The following is a 16280-nucleotide window of genomic DNA, read 5'->3' as shown; positions in this document are numbered from 1 at the left end:
GCCACCGAGACCCACCTGCTGCTCTTCCTGGCCTCGTTCTCACCCCACCCACTCTTCTTATTTAAGTAACTGTGTTTCAGAAAGAGCTTTAGAACTGCACTATTAGTGGAAAATCACTATCACTTGCCTCAAATAAACATTCACCCTGAAACGCACACAGCGCCCAAGAGCCTCCTGGACTCCGCGCCTGCCCGCGGCCGGCTGGAGGTTCTGAGTGACGCGATGATGGGTGACCAGCACCAGAGGCCCCTCCTCCCCACCCCCAGATGCCAGGGCAATCCTACCGAGTCAAGCCCAGGCCCCTTAGTGTGGACCCCTGGCCTCCCAGTCCGGGCAGCCCTGTCCACCTGGCCCCCTGTTCCCCCCAGCGTGCTCTGCCCTCCTCCCCAGGCACACGGCCCAGGCTCAGGGTCTGTCCCCTGCCAGCAGCCCCTGCAGCACACGCCCTCTCCCGACCTCCACCACCCCTGTGAACCCTGGGCTCTCGTGTGCCACCCCCGCCCCCGCCCGGACAGGAGGGTCCATTTTCCTGGGGACCATGGCTTGTCCCCTCCTCCCTCCCTTCCTCCCCCTCCCCTCCCAAGGCCTGGCAGGATGTTCCACCTGTTTCTCCCAGCAGGGGACACTCCCTGTGCCGCTGCCTCTCCAAGGTGGCAGGCAGCCCTGAAGAGGACGGAGGAAAGTGCTCCTGTCGCTAAGCGCCCCTCCGAGGACCCCCTTTCCTGCTGGAATCACTCAGGAGGAGGAGATGGGGGGGCGGGGGTAGGGAGGGAAAGGGAGCCAGAGGCGCTGAGAGGTGGAGGGAGGCGGAGGGAACAGAGGCAGTGGGGGCAGGAGGGAGGAGGCAGGGAAGGAAGAGAGATGGGGGGAGTGGGGGAGACGGTGCTGAGAGGGCTGCAGACACACAGACTGTGGACCAAAGGGGAAGAATTCACCCGGAGGCCAAGGTACAGCGACTAGAAAGACACAGACGAGGGCAGAGACCTGGGCCCAAGGCAGCAGTGCCCACCAGGAGGCCACCCTGGTTCCTCCCGTGGCCAAGGCTGCCAGAGGCCCAGCTCTGGCCCTGCGGCCAGCCGAGGAGGGTCCTGCGGCTCCTGTCCGAGTCAAGCCGTCGCAGTCTTCTGGAATCCCGGTCTGGGCCGGCTCTGGCTCCGTACTGCCGGGGTGGACCCCGTGCTGGGGCCTCTTGGAGCCAAGGGACAAGGGGGCACACAGGGGGGCCTGGGGCAGGGCTGCCACCCTCGCCTCTGTGACGGGGGGGGGGGGCCTTGGTGGGGGCAGGGCTGCTCCTCCCCCCGGCTGTAAGCGGAAGAGGCAGGGGTGCAGCAGAGCCCCACCAGTGCAGACTCGGGATAAAGAGCCTTGGCCCTGGGCCGGGCGGACCTCACCCCACCTTCACCCTGCCTGGCTGAGGAGACAGCCAGGTGTGGCAGGGGTCCCATGGAGGGACACCCCAGGGCCAAAGGGGTCCCTGCCCCCAGCTCTGCAAAGCCCAGGTTCCAGGAGGAAAGTTCCTCTAAGTGGGCATCCTAGTCCAGGGGGTCCTGCGTGCCTGGGTGGGCTGGGCCCCTGCAGCTAGGCAGGAGGGGCTCAGGGCTGTTAAGGGGGACTCTGCAGGCCCTGGAGGAACTCCAGGGAGACCAGCCCCCAGGCCTGCCCCTGGCCCGGCCTCCTCTATGCTTTCTGGAGGGCAGCAGTGGGGGCGAGCCCTCGCCTTCTCCTTCCCAGGGGTAATTCGCTGGCACTAGACCCCTAGGCAGGGCAAGTGGGGGGCCAGCCTGGGTCCCCTCCCCACAACACGCCCTCTGGGACCCGGGCTGGGCCTGGGGGCAACGGGGGCTGCTCCACTGCCAGGATGTGGGCGTGGGGAGCGTGGGGGGCAGCCAGCCCGGGGGAGGGTGACTGGGAGGCTGAGGAGGCTCCTGGAACCTCAGGGAAGTCAGGCAGGGGTGCGTGGGGAACAAAAGGCCTGTGCCCGCCCCTGGCCAGGCATCGGGCGGAGCCCCTCACGCCAGGCCCTGCCTGGGACTCTGCGCTGGCCTCTGCGCTCCCTGCCTGCCCAGGTGCACCACTTACCTTGTCTCCTGGTGAGCACCTGGCAGCATCCGAGGCCCGAGGACCCCGCAGGAGAGCTGCACCTCTGGGCCTGCTGGGTCCTCGCCCACCCGTCCTTCCTTGCGGGGCTGGGCTAGCCGGGGCCAGGGAGGAGGGAGAAGGGGGTGGGAACTTGGGAGAGGGGCTGCAGCCTCATTTCCATGCCGGCCCCTGAGCGCCCCCGCCCATTGTGCGCCTGGCCAGCTCACAATCACAGCCTTTGTGGTGGCCTTGCTCCCGCCCTGGCCCTCGCCCTCGCCCCGCACTCAGGCATGGCGGGTGTCCCAACCCCCCACCTACTTCAAAGGGCGAGGGGAGGAACTCCTCCCGTCAGGCGCCCTGCAAATCTAAGCCAGGAGGCAGGAACGGAGACCTGAGCCTCTGCGCTTGTGGGGGTCTAGCCGCGTTTGCACTCCGGCCTCCCTCCACCCAGTCACACGGGGAGAAGCCATAGGTCGGTGTCCTTGGAGCACGTGGAGCGGAAGAGGCCCCAGGAGGGTCCCAGCTGGGTGGGGTGGAGCCCCTCCTCCCATGGTATCAGGCACTGCTCTGTCAGTCTCTGAGCTGTGGGAGGAATGGAGGGAATGGGCAGGACCCGGGAGCTTTCCTCGGGGGATGTTGGGGGGACCTGGGCCTCGCTGCAGGAGCATGTCTGAGGTCCCTGGACCACCCAAGCTGGAGCTTGGAAGCTGTGGACCTTTCTGAGGGTACAGGGGGCCCAGAGCAGGGCTCGCCTTGGAGCCCTGTGCCCACGCCAGCGGACTGCTCCCCGCCCTCGGGCTGAAGCTCCCGGCTCCCCCGCTCCCAGGCTACATCTGCCCTGAAGGCCCCTGCCACTGGCCTCCGGCCTCTCCCCACTCCCTTCAGGTCCCAAGACCCCATCCTCCATTCCTCCCCCACCTTGGAGCGAGGACAGGGTCAAGGGTCAAGAGACCGAGAGCCAGCGGTTCCCAGATGTGCCGCGGCCCCTCCCCTTTCTAGAGGCATGACAGGCCTAGCACCCAGGAGGCCGGGCAGTGTGACGAGGAAGCAGGAGCGGAACGGGCGGGGGTTCTCCCCTGGTTCCTGTGGATTTGCTTAATCCCACGCGATACTCGCAGGCTTTCACAGTGGCGGAGAGGAGGGGAGAGGAGAAGGAAGGGGGTCTCGGCCGCATCCCTCCCTCTCTCCTCCCCGCCCCCGCCCCTCGGAGCCACCTGACCCATCTCCAAGTTGCAGGCCCAGGCTCGCGAGGTCTTTGTGCGTGCGTGCGGAGGCGGCCGCCCAGAACCCGGAGCCCTGAGCCAACGGCCGAGCCACCTCCCTGCGCCCTTCGCTGGGAGCCGGGGAGCCCCCGCCCCCATCCGTGGAGCTGGCAAATAAATGAATCCACAAACACAAACTCTCGGTGTGCTGGGTGGGAGCGGCGGCGTGGGCAGCGGCGGAGAGAAGGTTCGGGTGCAACTGGGCTGGGGTTTGGTGAGGCTGGGCCGGGGCCCGAGGAGCCGAAGGGAGCACACACCCAAGTGGGGGCCTGGCAGCAGCAGGCCGACTCTTACGGAACCTTCAAAGGATTCAGGGCCACCAAGAAGGTCCCCACCGGGCTGGCACAGAAGGGCGGGCAGGGCAGAGGCTGCAGCTGGTCTCTCTTTCCCACCCAGCACCCACCCCCATGCCCAGGGAGGCCCTTCCCCCCGAGGGCCGGAGCTCGCTGGGAATGGAGGGAGGGGCGAGCCTCGGCCCCGCGGGGGCTCAGGATCCCAAGAGCAAATGCTGCAGGCTGCCCTGGGGACGCGCAAAGAGCCGGTCTGACCCCAGGCGAGGGGGGCAACCCCCACCTGACCCGCCTGGGAGGGATCTGCTCAGCAGGGAGGGGAGCAGGCCTGCAAGGGGTGGGACCCTCCCCTGGCCCTGGGTGGGGCCAGCCCCGTACGAAAGGGGATCCGAAGAAAGATTTGGGGTCTGCAAACCTGAGAAGCCCTCCCCCATAGAATGCAGACAAGCTCCAGAGAGCTGGATGCCAGAGCCGTCCTGGACCTGTCCACGAAGCCAAGGGTGGGGGGCAGGCGTGGGCCGAACCCTTCGAGGGTGAGGACAGGAGCGGGGCCAGAAAAGTCCAGAGGCGACGCGGGAGGAGAGAGACTGGGGTTCAGGGGTCGGGTTCAACACCATGGACAGCAGCCCCCGCCTCGGTGGGGACCCGCCCCAGTCGCATGAGAGGCTGCGGGCGGGCGAACTGCCAGCAGGCCCGCCGGCCCCGCCCTCACCCCACCAGCCGGCGTCAGGCCTGGGCCCGGCTGCGGCTGTGAACCCACCAGGCTGGGGATCGTACTGGGCGCTGGGCTGGGGGAGGTGAAGTTCAGCTTCCCTGTAGACAAGCAGGGATTTTTCACACCCCATGCAAGGGAGAAGGGCCACTCCTGACACCAGCAAAGGGCAAGGAACTGCAGCTGGGAAGCTTCCTAGGGAGGGCGGTCCTGGTGGGTTGAGGACCCACGGGGGTTGAGGGCAGAGCCTCTCTGAGTGCCACCCCCTTCCCAGTCGGCTCTGCTTCCCCAGGGCTCCTGCAGTGCTGGAGTGGGCCCAGAGGGAGGAACAGGACCGTATTCGCAAGGTTGGGAGGGTCAGCGGGGTCTGCTCTGAGGGCAGATGGCGCAGGGGCTGGGTGGGCCTGGAGGGAAGGAGAGGGGACGGAGGCCTGCTGGCCCGGCCTGGGCCTGCGGCTCCCTCACCGTCTACACCGGAACAAAGGCCCGCGGGGGAGGCCTGAGGTGGTCTGGCTTACAGAAGCCACTAGTCCTTGGCCCTAGTGGGACGAATCAGTCTCAGCCCTCAGAAGGACTCCAAGGAGAGGGCCGAGCTCAGAGTCGGGCCGTGGGCCAGGATCGAGAACACCCACCTCAGTCAGGACACAGTGAGAAGAGCGCTCTTCGGTGGGGGTGGCTACCTCCGTCCTCCAGATAACCGCCCAGTGGGCCGCGGCAAGTCCCTTTCCTTCCTCTGGGGGCTGGAGGGGCTGGGAGAGTGACGGTGCAGAGCGTGTGCCGGGGAGACAACTGCGGGCTCGAACCTGTGGCGCAGGCCGAGGGCGGGGGGTGCGTCTGCGGGCGAGACTAGTTTGCGTGGAGCTGAGGCGTGGCTGGTGGGTGTCAGGGTGCGCTCAGAGGGACTGCGGCCGGTGGGCTGCAGAAGGAGCGTTCGCGTGGGTGCAGGAGGGGCGCGGGAGGGGTTGGTGTGTGTGTGTGAGAGAGGCGTTCCCGGGGGCAGACGCGTGGCCTTGGGGCGCCAGGGACGGTCGAGGGCGCTCGAGGGCGGCGTCCGTGTGAGCGGAGGAGCGCGCGGGGCGCGACGCGGCGAGTGTCCGCGGGAGGCACCGGGCGCGCAGTGCGTGTGTGCGCGTGTGCGCGGCGCGCGTGCCCCCGCAGTTCTCAAGGACACCTCGCGGAGGCGGCGGCGGAGCCGGTGTCCGGGTGACGTCACCGCGCGCCCCAGTGATAATCGCCCGGTGCCCGAGCCGGGCGCGGATACGCGCGGAGGCGGCGGCGGCGGCGGCGGCGGCGGCGGGCGGGGGACAGTTGCTCCCGGGCCGGCGCCAGCGAGCAGGAGCTGGGCGCCCGCCGCGCTGAGCCCGCGGACAGTCGGCTTCCAACCGGCCCGCGGCGTTCGGGGACTTACTCGGCTCCTTCTGCGGCGTCCCCGCGCCCTCCTCCGCCCCGGGCAGCGGCGCGCGGGGGCCCGAGGAGGAGGCGGAGGCGACGGCTGCAGCTCCCGCCCTGGACGGGTAACTGTGCTCGGGGCCGGGCGGGGCGGTCCCGCGAGCGGCTTCTCCGGGTCTCCCCGGCTTTCTCTCCACCAACAGCTCTCGCGGTTCCCGGCGCGTGGGCAGGGTGAGCTCACTGGGCTGTAAAAAGAGACTGGCTTTCATTTCTGAGCATCGAGATTCTTTTTTATAACCGCTTTCGTAGCGCGCTCGCGGGTCGGGCCGGGGAGGGAGGTACAGCGGGGGAGGCAGCTGCGGAGAAGCTCGCGCTGCGCTGTCGGAGCGGGCTCCGCGCCTCTCGGCAGCCCGCGGCAGGCGGCCGGGCGCGCACACGCTCGCTCACCCCTCGCCTCCAGCGCCTCCTTGCCGCGATTCCTCGGTGTGCCAGGTTCCGCCCGAGGGGCTTGCTTGGGCCCCCTCCCCGCTGCGGAAGGGGAAGAAGAGTGGGCTCTTCAGAGTTGGGGGCGGATCCGGGCTGGAGTCCGAGGAGAAACCGTCGGCGTGGCGCAGCGCCCCCGCCCCGCGCGCCCCGTGGCGAAGACGCCGGAGCGTTCGCGCCCTTCGGGCGAGGATCCCACGCGAGCCGGAGCCGCTGCCCCGACCCCGGCCCGGCAGCTCGCCGCCCGCCGCAGCCCTGAGGGCCCCTCTGCGTGTTCACAGCGGACCTTGATTTAATGTCTATACAATTAAGGCACGCGGTGAATGCCAAGAGAGGCGCCTCTGCCGCTCCTTTCTCATGGAAATGGCCCGCGAGCCCGGCCGGCGCGGTGCCCCTCCCGTGGGAGGAAGGCGAGCCGGCCCCCGGCGGCCCCTCGCGCCGCGGACAAATCCGGCGAACAATGCGCCCGCCCAGAGGGCGGCCCAGCTGCCGGGCCGGGAACCTGGCCGCGGGACACAAAGGGACCCGCACGCCGCGGGCGTCGCGGGGCGGGTGGGGGCGACCGCGGGGGAAGTCTGCGGCCCGGACGAGGCTGCGGCCACGTGTGTCCACAGCACGGAGCGCCCAGAGGGCGGCGGGGACCGGGAGACAAAGGGAGGGTCCGCGGGGGGCGGCGGAATGGGAGGTGGGCGCCGGCGGCGGTGGTGGGGGACGCCTTGCGCCGGGGAGTTGGCCGCGCGCGAGCTGGGTTTAGGGAAGTCGGGCCACCCGGCGGGCAGGTCGGAGCGCTGTCCGCGGTGCTGGCGGTGGGTGGCCCCACGGGACAGGAGCTCCGCGAGCGCGGGGCCAACAATGTCCCGAGGGCCACTCGCCCCAACCGCGGTGCGCTGGGCAGTTGCCATGGCTACGACGGAGGGGGTGGGGTAAGACCTGAGGTCACTGCAAAGTCTGTCCTTCCTCAGTCCGCTGGGCCGCGGGGTGGGGGTGGCCCTCTCTGAGCTCCTGGAACTGCCCCTGTGCCTCGAGGACAGGGGTCAAAATGGGGAAGGGGGGCGCGTTTACACCCAGGGCTAGGGTCCAGACAAGGGCAGGTAGATGTGCCTGACCACATGGTGCCCCAATTCTCCTCTAGACTATGCAGGACTGAGGCACGTGAGGCTCCGCAGCCCGGGGGAGAAGGCAAATCCCTCCCCCACCATCTGCAGCCGCAGTGACACCCACTCAGGTTTGCTGCAGGCATTTTTTTTCTGTCCTCGGAGCCAGCGCCACCTGCTGGCACCCTGGCCGGCACTCCACCCGGGCTCCTTCTGTCCCCCACTCACCCACCAGGCTCCATCCCCCCCCATCCCGACAGCATCTTGGGTCACCCTTGGGGCAGTCGGGCCTCTCTGACCAGGTCAGTGTGCCCTGCTTCCCCTCCAGCAAGCCCCCAGCCCTGACTCTGCAGCTGCATCCTTTCCTCTTAACTGGGATGAGGGTGAGGCCCTCTGGCCAGGCTCCAAGCCTGGGCAGGGGCCTTGCTCTCCCTTATTCTCCCAGCCCCCGGGCCCCAGGCAGGGAGCAGAAAATCAGCACAAAAGGAACCACTTGGGTTTCCGGCTGTGGGCCCTCCATGCCCACCCCCTCCTGCAGCTGCAGGGCAAGGGCACCTGCCTCCCCCTCCCCCTCAGCTCAGCCCTCCAACCCCTCCCTGAGACGTGGCCTGCAGGCACAAGCAGAAGCCAAGGGCCTCCATCTGCCACCCCACCCCACATCGGGGTCACTGCAGATCCCGAGGACAGAGTCCTCCAATCTCCTGCCCGCTGGAGGACAGGGAAGGCCAGAGAGCCGCAGCCCGACCATGGCGCAGCAAGGCTGGCCCCTTCTCCTTCCTTCCCCTGTGAGGGGGTGCAAACAGCACCCCCAGGGGCACCTCTGGTCAAGGGGGCAGGAGGAGCCCGGCACGGGCCCCAGGGTCACTCTGGGCAGCCCTGGGTCTGGGTGTCCCCGCTGGGTGTGGAAGGAGGGTGGCCCTTGTCCCGTCTGAGCTTTCTCCAGGGTCTGGACCAGCAGCACGGACCTTCTCTTCGAGGGCAGGGGGCCTCTGCACCCTGGTCTCTGGACCAGGAATGGGGTGGGCTCTGTGCTTGTCCACTTCCCTTCCTGGGGACTCGGCTCCTGACTGGAATGGACCTTCCAAGCGGATAGCCGGGGGGGGGCTGGGGGACACCTAGGGTGGAGGAACAGCCCTCAGCATGTTTCCCAGGCCGGTCAGTCTCTGGTGGGAGTCCCTGGGAAGAAGCTGGGGGCTCTTCCCCCCTAGAACCCTCCCCCAAAGGAGGCCTGAGGTCACAGCCCACCTAAGCCCCAGTCCCATCCAGCAGGTCCACTGCACTGCGGGGTTCTCAGGGGCTCCACTGGGCTGGCGCCGCCGGGGCTGGGCTACAGCTGGATGGCAGCCGCAGTGCAGGGAGGGCCACGTGCCGCAGGACAGAGTCCAGACATCAGGGCTGAGCCCAAACCTGCACCCTGCATCCACCAGAGCCATGCATGTCCGCGCTCAACCTCCCTCCTCACATGCCCACACACGGACCCCCGACCCCACTCCCAGGGAAGGGCTGGGCCCCCACAGGTCCTGGCCCACAGGACACTCCCTATGGAGGTGCCAGGGAGTCATCCTGGGGATGACAAGCTCGGGTGAGCACTCAGCACATGCCCTGAGATGGGGCTGGGTACCAAGCTGGGGTCCAGCCCAGGCCTCTCCAGCAGGGAGCACCCCCAGTGTGGGGCCAGAGTGGGGTACACCAGCAGACGGCAAGGGACCCCCCCGCCCCGGGCCTGCCCAAGGATCCAGCCCTGCGGAGAGAACTTCTCTGCTCTGAGTAAAACCGAATAAACAGCAAGGCTGGTGCCACCTGTCTACAACCTCCTCCAAACACCCCCGGAGCCCCCAGCACTGCCCAATCCATCCGATGCGGCAGAAGAGGGAGGCACTGCGGGGCCGGGCAGCGGGCAGCTCAGGACAGTCCCCCACCTTGGCAGCCCAGCCTTCACCCCTGGGACCCTGGCAGCCGAGTCGGGTGCAGGATAATGACAGCTGGGGGGGCAGTAGAAGTCAAGAACTGGAAGGGGTAAAGTGCGGCCCCCCTATTGCCAGTAGGGAGAGGGGGTGGTGAGGGCTCTGCTGCTGTGTCGGGTCCCCATTCCAGTGGGGCTAAGAAGGTGGTGCGGTCTTCTCACGCACACCCCCAGCCTCATCCCCTCCACACCCCGCGGGGCTGCAAAGCAGAGGTCGCAGAATGGGGGAGCCAGAGCCCCTGCACTCGGCCCACCTCCCTCCTCGGCTTCACGTCCCGTTTCTCTGCACAAAGAGCACACACAGAACACGCGCATCTCCCAGGGGTAAACGAGACAGGCAGCCTTGGGGAAACCTAGGCTCGGCCCAGCCCAGAGCTGTGGCCACGTTTCGGGGGGAGCACGGCCAGGTACCTCCCATCCCACCAACATTCCTACAGCCGTCCTTGTCCCCACACCAGGACACGCGCAGACTGCCTGGCTCCCTCATGGGCACCAGCAGCCCAGACAAGAATGGTCAGAGATAGGCACACACCCGCCCTCCCCAACTCCACTCCCCACCCCAGCTGGCCGGCTGATCCCCAAACGCTCACCACCCAGGGAGCTTGCAGCAGGAAGGCCGGGGCAGGAATCACCCCTGTGCTGGGGAACAAAAGCCAGAAATCATTCTGATGAGGCCCCTCTACAAGCCATTTCTGCAGAGACTCTGATCGGTGTGAGGAGAGCTGAGCCCTGTCCCCATGGCCAGGGGTGGGAAATTGAGGGAGGTGGAAACGCACAGCCCCTCTGTCAGATGACAGGACTCTGCTTACAGGGGCTCCAGGCCCCATCTCAGGTCCTCAGTCCCATTCAGCATGTCCTTTCAGGCCTCCCCCAAATGTCTGTGGGCTCCCTGATTTCCCACCCCAGGGTCACCACCTGGTGCGGGACAACACTCTGGCCCCAGAGTCCAGCAGGCTTGGCATTCCAGCCTCGCCAGGAGCCCCAGATACTCGGGGAGGGCACCTGGGCTGTCCTGGGGTGTGACCACCCTGGACCCTCCTGTTGAGAGCCCCAAGCTGGGACCAAGACCCGTGACCAGCCCCGGGGAAGTCCGGTCCTGTGAGCAGTGTGCACCCCACAGGAATGATGACCAGCAAGACCAGGCTTTGGACACTCCCAGCCCCAGGCCGTGCCCAGCTGCAGCTCAGAGAGCACAGAGGGCCAACGCTCCACAGTGGGCATTGTCTCTGTTCCACACAGCCCACACAGAGTTCTCCAATTTTACACCAGTGTAGACCTGGGTCTGCTCCTGGCCCCCTGCAGGTGCTGGCACTCACCACATGAGGGCACCTCAGAGCCACTGCAGGATTCTGCTTTGGGGACAGTGGGGGGAACCTGAATGCTCTTCATTCATTGATCAAACATTTCTGAGCCCCTTGTAGGGACCAGGCCACAAGTGCCGCCAAGGTCTGGGGTGGGACCCTGATGGGCAGAGAGGGAACCTGGCTGGAACTGAGTCTGGAACAGAGCAGGAGCCTCTTGTAAACAGCAGGCAGGAAGGTGGGCCCCCTCCGCCATCGGTCATGACCAGTCTCAGGCCTCACCCAATTCTTTCACCTCTCTGTGCCTCGGTTTCCTCATCTGTGGTTGAAGAGTGAGCTCAGACACATTCACTCAGTAAATGTTATCATCATCAACATCACCTCCATCATCACCATCGTCACCACCATCATCACTGTCATCATCATCACCATCATCAACATCATCACCATCACCACCATCATCACCACCATCACCACCATCATCATCACCATCACCACCATCATCACCGTCACCATCACCACCATCATCATCATCACCATCACCACCATCATCACTGTCATCGTCACCATCGTCATCATCACCATCACCATCACCACCATCACCGTCATCATCATCACCATTATCACCATCACCATCACCACCATCATCACCGTCATCATCACCATCACCACCACCATCATCACCATCACCACTGTCATCACTGTCATCATCACCATCACCACCATCACCACCATCATCACTGTCATCATCACCATCATCATCATCATCATCATTATCACCATCACCACCATCATCACCATCACCACCATCATCACCGTGACCACCATCATCACCATCACCATCATCACCGTCATCATCACCATCAACATCATCACCATCACCATCACCATCACCACCATCATCATCATCACCATCATCATCACCGTCATCATCATCACCGTCACCATCACCACCATCACCATCATCACCATCATCATCATCACCATCATCACCATCACCGTCATCACCGTCATCGTCACCATCACCACCATTGTCATCTCCACTATCATCATCATCAATATCAGCAATGGCAGCCATCATTACCATCATGGACCTCACAGGATGAGGTCACTAAACTCCCTCTGGCTTGTCCTGTTTTCAGTCCTTTGGAGCAGTGGGGGTGGGCAAGCAGGATGAAGAGGATGCAGACCCACTGAAACTGCGGCCACCCATAGATCACTCAAAAGACCCACGTGCTCCTAGGAGGTTGGCCACATACTGAGGACTCAGCAGAGGCGTTGAGGGGGTGAGGCGAACAGCTGAGAGTTGAGTGGTGAAGTGTGGGGCTCTCAGTGCCAGCTGGGTGTGATGCTCAGGTCTCCGACCCCACATACGACAGCTCTCACCAGGCCATTGAGGCCTCCGCCATCACTGCCCAGTCAGCCCTAGACCCAGCTGACCCTTGAAGGGGACTTCCCTGATGGTTCAGTGGTAAAGAATCCGCCTTCCAATGTAGGGGACGCGGGTTTGATCCCTGGTCAGGGAACTAAGATCCCACAAGCCACGGGGCAACTAAGCCCGCGCGCCACAAGTAGAGAACCCACGTGCCCTGGAGCCTGTGTGGCACAACTAGAGAGAGGAAAAAAACCCTCATGCCACAACTAGAGAGAAGCCCGCACGCTGCAACTAAGACCCAACGCAGCCAAAAAAATAAAGAAAACAAAATGTCAGGGGAGACCCCTGTCCTGGCACCCGAATCGCATCACCCAACCACTTTGCACCCAGAGAAGCACAGACGCCCCCGAGGCACGCAGTCCTGCCTCCTAGTTTACAAGGCACCACGGCCGCCCCTCTCAGAGCCCACTTGTACCAAGTCTGCAGATGATGCCCCAAGAGCCCACGGAAGGCCCATTCCCAGATCAACCCCCCTTTCCCCACATGCAGAGCACCCACGCCCAGATGGAGGGTCAGGTAGGACTCCTCCCAAGGGGCCCTTGCTCGTCTTGAGCAATTATCATCTTTACAACTAACCGTCAGTGTTGCGGGCCCATGTGTAAGTGGAGGTGTGTGGATTGTTATGTATTCATGTATGTGTGTGTGTAATGGTTTACATGTGTGCACACCATCGGGCATGTGTGTTTGCTCACGCGCACATCTGTTTTATGTATGTTACTGTGCACGTGTGTCCTCGCGTGTGTGTGCGCGCGCAGAGCACAGAGGGCAGCTTGAGGGTTGGGAAGAAGCAGGGCCTTTTGGACTCCCAGCTGCTCTAACTGGAAAACCCCCCCCCCCCCCAAATAGCCCTCCAGGCCTCAGCTCCATCCTGACCGCCCCAAGGGCAGGCGTCCCAGGGCACAGGCACTTCTGGTGGTCATTTCCTTACTCCCCCCACCCCCTGAAGCTGGGGGTCCCTCACCAGCAGCCAGAGAAGCTGGGACCAGGACCCATCCCATGGTCTAGGGCTGCCGAAGGTCTGTCCACCTTCCTCTCCAGCCACGCCCCACCCCATCCTGGCGTCCACCAGGCCACGCCCCTCCACAGCCAGTGGCAGAAAAACTGTGACCCAAGGCGAGAGCGAAGCCAGCTCCGTGCCATCCCCTCCTGGGACCCCCGGCCGCCAGGTACGGTGTGAATCGGGCCAGCCCTGAGCTTCGCTTCCGTCACACTGCCCAAGAGCAAGGCACCGGTGGGGACTGTCCCAGGAAGGCCGGGTGGGGCAGTGTGTCTTCCGGCAGCACCCACATTTACCCCCCACCAGCCCACCAGCGCCCCCGCCTCCTGTGCAGCTGGGACCCCTCGTTTGGTCCACACCAGCCTCTTCCTTCTGCCAGCCTGCTCGTCCTCTGAATGTGCTCTGTGACCCCCGGGGGCCTCGTCCCCCCGCGGGCCCAGGGGCCCACCGTGGCAGGGACTGTGTCAACCAGCCCTGCCCCTTTGAAAGAGGCCAGTGACCAGAGCTCCAGAGGCTGACCGAGTTCCAGGTTCCAGTGACTGCAGGGCTTGGGGACGGTGGGAGGCCCTGGGGACCTGCACGAAGGGACACGTCCACTCATGCGGTGACGGGCTTCAGTGCCTGCGCCAGGCCTGCGCTTGGGCAGGAAGGAACACTGACATCGCCAGGGGGAGGTGACTGGGGCAAAGGGTGCCATTCGGCAAAAAAAAAAGGGGGCGAACCATAGGCCCCGGCCACCCCCTGGAAACTGTCCTCTTCTGGGACTGTCCCAGGGCTCAGGCATGAGGCACGGACCCTGCCCTACCTGGGCCACGTCAGAACCTTTGCCAGCAGCTGTCTTCACACTGCGGATGGGGAGAGGCTGTCCAGCCCCTGCCACCGCAGTGGGGCGCAGAGGGCAGTCGTGACTCAGGACCACTCGGATGCCAGGCCGCCCGCAGAGCTGGCAGCCAGTCTCACATGAGCAAGGAGACACCGCAGTTCATCCCACCAGCGGGACAGGCCCTGCTGAACGCCTGCTGGCCCAGCCCTGGACCCCTGCCCCTGCCTCTGCCGGAGGGCGTCCCACCGCCTGCAGCGGCCCAGGGACTAAACCCACTTCCGCTCCCCTGGGCTACTGCCCTGAGCTTCCCGGCCACCAAGCACCTGGCCCCGGTGCTCCCGGTGCACCGGCCCTGGACAGCAATCGCCAGAGGAGGCCACCGAGGGGCCAGCCACCCGGGGGCCTCGGCAGAACACTGCAGGGGTAAGATCGACCCCGAGGCCTCCCCACCAGGTCGGCGAGGAGCCGGGGCTCCCGGTCCAGAGCAGGGAGCGGGGTGGGTGGAGGTGCTGAGCATGACCTTGAGGCTTCCTCCACAGGGAGGCGTGGCCAGGAAGCAGCGCCCCCAGGATGCTCTCAAGCACACCGTTGTGTTGATTACCAAACTGGGCCCAGCCGCATCCACTCACTGGAGCCGGACGATGTGCTACAGTGATCACCTGCTGAGAGCTCCGTACAGACCTCACACGGGGCAGAGCACACGCACGCAACACATGCACACACACATGTACTCAGCACCTACCTACCTGTACATACACATGCGTGCATATACCGCACATACGTACAAACACACAACCACACATGCACACACACACCTACACACACCTACAAATGCACAGGCACGCATATACAACACACACGCACACATCTACACACATATATAACACATGCACACACCTATATATACACATACCTACACATACGAGACAATGGCATGCCTACACACCCACACGCACACACCCACGCACACACGCATGCACACACACCCCCCACACAACCCACGCACACACACCCTTGCACACACACCCACGCACACACACCCACGCACACACACCCACGCACACACAGCCAGCAAATGCTTGAGGAAATGGGGCGAAACGCCGGCGACAAGCAGCTCTGGGTGAAAGGTATTCTCTGTTCTATTCCTCTTCTCACAGCTTTCCTGTAAATCTGACATTATTTCCAAATTAAAAGTTTGAAAACAAAGAATGTGGCTTCCTCACCAGCCCTCACCCCCATCCTAGCCCCCTGGAATATGCCTCTGTGAGCAGCTTTCCCCGACCTGGGACCAGGGTCCCCTTTCGCGGCACCCGGTACCCTCTCCATCTCCAGGTGCCTAAGCCCTGTCCCAAGGGGGTGGCAGGCCCCCCAAAATAGCAAAGGGGAGTGAGGCCCTCCCCAGCCCATGGAGCAGCTCCGCCCAGGGACCTGGACGTTCTGGGGGCTCATCAAGCCCACCCTCCTGACCTCTCGACCTAGACTGAGAAATGGTACTTGCTCCCCCCTCAGTCTCTCCCACCAAGACAGGGGCGAGGCAGGCCACCCTGCCACTTCCTCGTAGGCCCTGGGGACGCCAAGGCCACCACTAACCCAACCCAAGCAAACTGTCCCGAGACAGAGGGAGGGCTCGGGGTCTCCTCCCGCCGGATGGAGGTGGTGGCAGAACCGACACCTGGGAGGTGGGAGGGGTGCTTCCGGGGCTGGATGCCGCCTCCAGCCACTACTCGTCCAGAGCACTGCGCCCTGGGTCCCCGGCCTGGCTGGGCCCCTGCCGGGGAGAGCCCCTCCCCCTCAACCTATGGAAGCCCCTAATTTCCAAGCCAGTTAAGCAGGGCTGAGGTGACATGGCCCTCCCCATGTCACCTCACCCTGTCACCATGTCAAGCAGGGGTCGGCCCCCAGCCCCTCATCTCTCTTCCCCTCCCAGACTCCAGCGGGGCAGAGGGCAGCCTGGTCACGTGAGAAACCACCACCCGCACTGCCAGCCTGCAAGAGCCCAGAGCCGCCCTGTACCTGGAAGGGTATTCCTGCGCCTCCCGGCTCTGCACCCGCTGGGACCCTCGACAGGAGCCTCGCCCTGTGTCACCACGGGGGCCAGCAGGTCGGGCACCCGTCTGGTCGCTCCCAGAGCTGCCCTCAGGAAGGCTGCCGTCAGGGGTGAAGCCAGGGCCCCCGGGGGGGTGCTGAGGCTGCGTCCAGGTGGCACCTACCCTGGACCCGCTGCCTGGCGAGGAGGGGTCCAAGTTACTACCTGGCGCATGGCTGTTCCCATCCCCCTTCCCCTGCACCCTCCTCTGGAGGCCTTTCCAGTACAGGAAGACGTGGTCCACCGGGTGATCGCTCAGCTCAAAAAGGTTCCCCGGGTGACTCATCCCGTCACTGAAGTAAAGACGCGGTGCAGGACAACTGCTCAAATTCCTTTTACAACACACTGGTTTCGAAAAAAGTTGAG

This window comes from Aethalodelphis obliquidens, unplaced genomic scaffold (genome assembly GCF_003676395.1).
Source record: "Aethalodelphis obliquidens isolate GAN/ISIS:26980383/991018 unplaced genomic scaffold, ASM367639v1 scaffold57, whole genome shotgun sequence".
Classification (NCBI taxonomy): Eukaryota; Metazoa; Chordata; class Mammalia; order Artiodactyla; family Delphinidae; genus Aethalodelphis; species Aethalodelphis obliquidens.
The sequence above is the reverse complement of the archived record's forward strand: the minus strand, read 5'-3'. Positions refer to the sequence as shown.